This window comes from Hydra vulgaris, chromosome 12 (assembly GCF_038396675.1).
Source record: "Hydra vulgaris chromosome 12, alternate assembly HydraT2T_AEP".
Lineage (NCBI taxonomy): Eukaryota > Metazoa > Cnidaria > Hydrozoa > Anthoathecata > Hydridae > Hydra > Hydra vulgaris.
In genome coordinates this window covers 8379447-8387500 of record NC_088931.1, presented here as the reverse complement: position 1 = coordinate 8387500, position 8054 = coordinate 8379447, and positions in this window count along the sequence as shown.

Sequence of the window (8054 nt, the reverse complement as noted above, 5' to 3'; positions counted from 1 at the left end):
TGGATAAGATGCTTTGAGTACATTCTTCATCTTGGATATAAATTGAAAATTAGGTTATTTTATACTAAAACCTCTGAGCAGAAAGAATCAGTTAAAGAAAGAAAAGCATTTATCCAAAAGAAGTTTAGGGAAGAACTAAGTCTTATTGTTGACATGCCAAAACAAGGTTCTGCAAACACTAATGATGGTAATACTGCCAGAAGAGCCTTTGAGGAATCGAATACTTTCTCTGAGATAACTGGTGTAGATGTTGACATCATTTTTAGACTTAAAACAATTTTAAAAGCAGTTTGTTCAGGATATAATTTAGATCCAAGCTCTTTTCAAAATTATTGTAATGATACAACAGATAAAATTTTTTCTGAATATAATTAGTATGTTATTCCTCCAAGCGTTCACAAACTTTTAGAACATGGTTCACAGATTGCCGATGCATTAGAACTTCCCATTAGAGTTTATTCAGAAGAATCACTAGAGGCTCTTAACAAAGAGATTAGAAATGCAAGATTAAACCATTTATGCACAATTTCAAGGATAAATGTTATGAAAAACCAGTTTAACTATCTTATGATAAGGAGTGATCCAGTTATATCGAGCATTCAATTCAGTAACCATAGATGTGAAAATGGGAAATTGCTTCCAGTAGAAGTTCTTTCTCTGCTTAAACAGTCGTGATTCTTTTGTGAAATTTTTTATTTATAGTTAAATTTGCCATCAAAAATTAAATTTTTCTATGAATTAAAATTTACAATAGTTATAATAGTAATGCTCAGAGCATTCTATTACCTACTCTTTGTTGATGACTAAATTATTATTATTATTATTTTTTTAAATCCTTTTAATTGTTGTTTTTAGCAAAAGGGGAGGGGCCTGGTAATAATAATGACTTAAATTTGGATGGTAGTGTACCGTGTGATCACGCCTGATTACAAGTTGGAATGAGTTAAAAAAAGATTTAAAAGTAAATTATGTATTATGCAAACTATTACTTGATTCGAAAAGTAAAATTAAAAAAAAAAATCTGCTTGCGCGTGTAAAATTTAATACGCGCGTATTTTTTAGATATGCGCACGTTTTGCTAGTTGTTGCGCATAAAAATAACTTAAAATCACATAATTGATTTTTAGACAAAAAAAAAAATAACTATTCATTTAACACATATTAAAATGCGATGGTTATATAATTTTTGTCGTTTTTTCTTCGCTTTGAATCACTGTGCGTCGTGAGCTTTACAAAACAAATAATAAAGTACAGCAGGACAACCACATTCTACTAAATATCAAAGTGACCAGTGCCAGAAGAATGCAGACAAGATTTTGCCAAAGGGTATTTAACAAGACTAATTCGACTAACTATTTCATTAAAACAAATCGTGTTTATCAAAGTGCCTTTCTAAAAATCATTCATCCAATCGTTAGAAACCGCCCGAATGGTGTAATTAAACGTCATGTTGAAAATCTAGGATGTACCACTGAAGGCCGTGGTGGGGATTGTATAGATGGCAAGAACGAACCTTGAAAAATGAGTGTTCGCCAATTTATAAAAAAACTTCTAGCAATAGAAAGCCATTATGGGAGAAAGAAAAGTGTAGGATTATATTTGCCAATTTAATTGAAAAACATAACCAATTTATGCAAAATTTACAACTCAACGATCTCAGCTGTAGACCTAAAAGTTGGATATAGTTTTTTCAGTAGGATTTTCAGACAAGAGTTCAACATAGGATTTTCTTCGCCTGCTTGTAATACCTGTACAACTTGTGACAGCCTTAAAAATTAGCTACGAGTATGCTTAACAAAAGATAAAGTTGTTCTTCTAATGCAACTAAAAGTGCGCAAATTACGAGCAAAAACATTTTATGTATCACTTAAGAACATAACAGAAAAGACATACAGTATCGTGTTTAATTTGCCGCAAGTTCAATCCTTGTCATGCGTGACGTGTCAGGATGCATTTTATTCTCGTCAGTTGTTGTAATACAACTTTGGGTTACATGATCGGATATCTATTAAGAATTATTCATATACGTGGACGGAAAATGAAGCATCTCGTTGTTCAAACAAAATTTCTAGCGCTGTTTTCCATTATTTGAAAAAAATTGTTCAGGAAAGTGAATCATTTGAAAGTACGAATAAGACTGTTTGCTTGGTAAGTGATTGCTGTCGAGGGCAGAATAAAAACAACATTGGTGTTGGCTGTATTATGGCTTGCAGAAACACCAACAAACATTGATTCCATTGAACTTCTCTTTTCCTATACGTGGGCACTCATTCCTTCCTTGTAATCGCTTATTTAGAAGAATCGAGAAGGAGTTGAAAACCAACAACACGATATTGGAACCTAAAAGATTTCATGAAATATTTAGCCACCATTGAGACAAGGTTTTCCATATTGGAACCGAATAGTTATGTGATGACTGGAAGACACCAACAAGTGCTATCTACAAACCGGTGAAAAATATTGAAGAAGGAAAAAGATTTATTGCAACAAGAACATACAGTGGAAACAAAGTGCCTGTGATTAATGTTCAATGTGAATCTAGCTACAAATGTGACGTGGACACTCCAGTTAATCTCTTAAAGAAAGAGAAAAAATGTTTAAAATTCGTGGTTAACCGTTTGCCATCATCCGGGCCAATTAACCCTAAGAAGTTGAAGGATATTCATAAACTTCTTCATGTTGTTAACGGTACAAAATGAAAAGATCTTCCAGATATCGAAGTATATCTAAATTTAGTAACATCTACCAATGCAGTCGATGATACAAGGCATGGAAAAGAGTGCGACTGTGCGGAAAATGACATTGCATTTTGGATGTAAACAGTAATAGGTTATGTTAAAATAGACAATTTGGTGAGGGATCTGTGTTAATAATAATGGACATTTTCAACTTTGATTTTTCATAGTTACATTATTTTTTAGAATTATAAAACAAATTGTTTTATTTTCAAAAATTTCTGATGTTATTGATGGACAATATTTCAGACATTTTGTGATGTATGAAAAGATTACTTTAAGTGTTGGTTTGGTTTTCATTTTGATTGAAAGATAAAAATAAATGTTAATTTTGGACAAAAGTAGCTTTACGAAATAACCGAAAAGCATGCAAAATAAGATAAGCCCCAAAGTTTCAAGTCTGTTGACAGGGAACAAGTGCACCAATATGTGTAAACTTTTCTACTGTGTAGTGTGGTCTAATAATACATAAGAATAATGCAATCAATCATCATTGAGATCTTATTTGAAATCATGTTTTTTATTTTTCTTGTTTACCCATAATTTTTTCAGAGTGGACTTGTCTAGTTTTGCAGGTTCACTCTTCATATATGAGTCATTTTCAGAGGCAATTCTACAAGTAAAATGAGGGGGTAGGGGGTGGTAGGTGGTGGGGAAGGAGGGGGGCGAAATCCTTAAAAAGCAACTACTGGCTTCGAAAAAAAAGGAAAAAAAAAAGAAAAGGTCCTCAAAATTAAAATTTACCCAACTAAATTGTGTCAAATACCCGACTAGCTAACTAAATTCGTAAAAAAAACCGACAATAACTTGAAAATCACCTTCTTTGGGGAAGAAGGTACCCCCTTCCCCCTCCCCCGTAAAATCGCCTATGGTCATTCTCCTGAAAAGTAGCATTTTCAATTGTCAATCTTATAAAAGTTAAATGTAAAATTTTCCAAATCAAATTTTTTGTTGTTATAGATTATTTAATCATTTTTAATCATTTGTAAGTATCCACGCAACTCGTTAAATGTCAGTTTACAAAAAAAAATTAAAAACTTTTAGCGTAATTCACAGACGTGACCGCAGACGTTAAGAGTAGTATAACTTTATGCTGTAACAGCTATAAGTATTTGTCGGGTAATTTACAAAAATAATCATTAAGTGTAATCAATAGTTTTTAATAACTGACATAAAATAGTACATAGTACAAGTTTTACAAAGTTTTAAGTATTATTAGTAAGTAAATTAACAAATATTTTTGAATGGTAAGTCTTGTGGAAAACTATATTACCACCTGCTGTTGAGGTTCGGCTGGCATAATATAAACACTACATCGCCCTTATCGATGTCATAGATGACATCTTTTCCCGGAAACTTAAAAAATTCCTGGCCAGATCTTCTCAAAAACTTTATGGCCAACTCATTTTCTTCTGCACCTAAGACTTAAATTAACTCAACATAGTATTTCATACTTTTTCCGAGGTTTGAAACTTCACAACCGCAAAATCATTAACTTTATCAGACAATCTGTCCTCCTCACTATCGCTGTAAACACTGTGGTAACTTAGTCTTTTTTAGTAGAACTCAAAAACACCTCATAAACTTGGTTTACCGGTACACATTTCTCATAGAGAATAAAATCTATGTGTTGATAATAGTATAGATGGTTATACTTGGACACTTTTTTTATTTCTTCAACCAAACAATTAATATCAAAAATATCTTTTCTTTGTCTTATTTATCTGTTTGCGGTTCTTTTAATACAACTCCCCATACCATGAGGGGCACCTTTTCCTGTGCTCTTTTTCTGTGAAATGCAATCTCATGCTTTTAGTTCCATATTCTTTTTAAAGTAAGTACCTACCAAATAGAACATGATCTTGTTTGGTATTGTTGAAAAATACTATTGCTAAGGAAATGAACTGTTTTCATGATAGGCAGCTTTTCTTTCAAGTCAATATTAACAGGCTTTAAATGCTCACAGATCACAACAAAGTCGTGACTCCAGTTATCTGAAAATATACAGGAAGATTTTGCCTTTATTTTATTTTTAGAAGTTCTGCATTAATACAATACACCACAACTGTATGGTTTAAAACTTGGTTTCTTGATCCATCAAAGTGGAGCAATTAGATTTCTTTTGAGTATTTGCAATTGTAATTTTCTGAAAAATCACAATGTCACGCTTTCAAATGTTATACTTTTTAGTAAGTCAGTAGGATATTTATATGCAAACATACTTAAGCTATACAACTTTTCAAGAATCAAAGCTAAATTCTCATGGTCAATACAAAGACAAGTATCTTGTTTACGGAAGTCTGGTTGAACAACCCAAAAGGTCTCAATTTGCAAAATGTGCTGTAAGACGTTGGCTTAAACTCGGTTGTTTTTTTGAACTCATTGCGCAAATTCATCATCATTGTATCATCCTAAAATCAGGCAAAATGCTTTTATTTGTCAATACATCTCTCAGTAGAAAAATTTGGTTGTATTTATGTCTTTAACACTTTGCTAAAAGGCAAGTTTTTCTTTACTTCCTTCAAGCATTTTGTACCACTGGTCATATTGTAAACCACTTTTAGAGGAGTATAACCTTTTGCAAACCACAGTCTGCAAAATTTTTGTTTGTATTTATCACCTTTTTGCTTTAACAAATTATTTTTTTCTTATAATTTTTGAAATTTTTTCTTCAACACACCTCTATATTTTCTACAAACTTTTAGCCCGCATCTTTTTCTGGAACAAGATTTCTGACTGGGATCAGGAAGTAGATTGATGCCTAGTTTATTTTTGATTGGAATATTTACAGTTGGACTTTCAGGTGGTTTAGAAAAATTTTCAATAAGTTGCTGTCTCTTCTTTTTTATTTCCTGAATTCTCTTGGTTATTTCCTTCCAACCTTTTCTTACTGATCTATTATCCCTTTCTGAAAGTTTATAAATTTTCTTGTGTGTTTTTCTTTCTCTATCTTTCCGTTTTTGTTCTTCATACTTCCTCGCCTTCCTCATACTTAGTTTTTTCAATTCTCTAGTTTTTTCTATCTTTCCCATCTTTGTAAACTGTAAGTGAAGAAAAGTTTATAACTATCTGAATAGAAACATTGATCTTTTTTATAATAATTGATTTGCTAAATGAGCAAAGTTTTAAAATGTTAAAAATGCTATAAATAGGCGTTAAAAAAAATCCACATACAAGTAAAATTGTCAATTGTTGTCAGATCCGTTCTATGTCTGTTGTTTCCTGTACTCCACAGACGTCCACAGGCGTGACAGATTGAAGGAGAAAGCCTAAAAGAAGTGCTATGTTTTGAGCTAGTGAATAAAAGTATTGCTTATAAAAAAGTAAAATTATTTACTCTGAGTATGTTTACCACAGATTTTTCACACTAACACTAACAAATTCAATTTTAAAACCTCAACACTTATCAACACTAAACAAGTACACCAAAACTTCCTCCACTTTTACTCACTAATAAAAATGTCTGATAATTCAGCTAGGACAGCAACAGAGAGCACTACAGCTGCCTCCTACAGTTTTTAAATAGAATTAACATCTCTATCCACAGACGTAACACTTGAGCTGATGACATGAGCTTCAATCACATAAAAGTTACTTTGAAAGTATGTTTTGAGAGAAATATTATGTCAACTCTAATTTTAATGTATTTTGGAGTATTTATTATGTATTAAGATAAAAGTAAAGTACTAGTATCAAGGATTGATCTACTTGGAATTAGCTAAAGGTCTGGGTGGTGACATTCCACGGACATAACTTGTCACAGCCTGTGGAGCATAAGTAAGTTTATTATTTGTACCGGTTATAAGTAAAAATAGTAATAATTTGAAAGAAAAAATTAGTGGTGACAGTACATTGCTACCTTTCTGGAGAAAAATCCATATATATATATGAGCATTCTTTTAGTTAAATACACTATCATGTTTGACATAAGCTATATAGTTCAAAAAATATTACATATGTCAAATATTTTATACATTTGAGATATGTTATATGTAACATATTTCAAAAATAGTAACCATTTTATAAAATGATATAATTATAAAAATATAATTACTTTATTTGTATAAAGTTGATTTTAATTACTTTAGGTTTATTTGTATAAAAACTATTGATTTTAACTTTTCTTTAAAAAAGGTAAGTTTTTTAGGGTTTTTTAAATAAAATGTTTTTGAACTTGTTTTTACAAAATATGATTAATATTTATAAAAATTTCGCTTTCTTTGAGTACTAGGTTCCATACTTTTTAAAAAGAATCTTCTAATAATTTTAGTGACCCGTTAAAAATTGATGGGTCAGTTGGGACCCCTAAAAATATTTTTTATTCAAAAATTTTTATACCATCTTATTCATGAGAAAAAGGAGTACCTTTTGCACTACAATTTTGTAATCATATATTTTTGTATTGATGTACAAAATGTTTTGCTAGATCTTACAAAAGTTGAATTTAGTTAAAATAAAATGTATACAAGTTATGATAACAATTCTTCTGAATTTAGGAACAATTGAAGGTGACTTTGTACATATAACTAACTATATACAGATAACTCTATATCAACAATTACCAAAGTTAAAAGTCATTAAAAATGTATTTTCATTAAACTCTTTTTTTCTTTTTTTTTTTTAGCTTAGCAAACCCGGTGGGATAGCAATTTGGCCAAAAGAGAATTGCGAGATTTTTTTAGTTAGCAAAAACTATCGATATTTGTTAAGATAAAGACAACGATTTGGCTACGAGGACAGCTCAATAAGCTAAAGACCCACTGACTTTTGTAGCTCGCGTCATATTGTAATAAAATTGATGTCTAAAAAATTTTGATATGTAGCTATCAACTAGCTATAGATTTGTAGATATTTTGTAGCTATAGCTACAAAGCTACGATATATAGCTAGCGATGCATTGCTACAAAATCGAAATGTTTAAAGTTCAATTATTCTCATAATTATAAAAGACTCGACACTAAAAATTGAATTTTTAAAGATGTTAAAGACAACAGGAAAAAATTAAATAAGAAAAAAAAAAATTGCTTTAAAATCGTTATAAAGCTTGCTAGTCGCTAGCTAGTCGCTAATCGCTAGCTCATTTTCCACCGGGAAGGTTCTAATTAAGTTAAACTAACTTCTAGAAATCTTTATTAAAAAATAAACTGCGTTATTGATATTATAAAAGAGTGGTATGGACAATATTTAAGTATATGATAGAATATGAGTGGGGCAACCTGCTAATGTGAGTTTAACTGATATTTTAGGTTATTCTTAAGAAAAGTTAAAAAAAATTTTGAGTTGTCTAAAAACAGCTTTCTTAATTAAAATATATGCCCA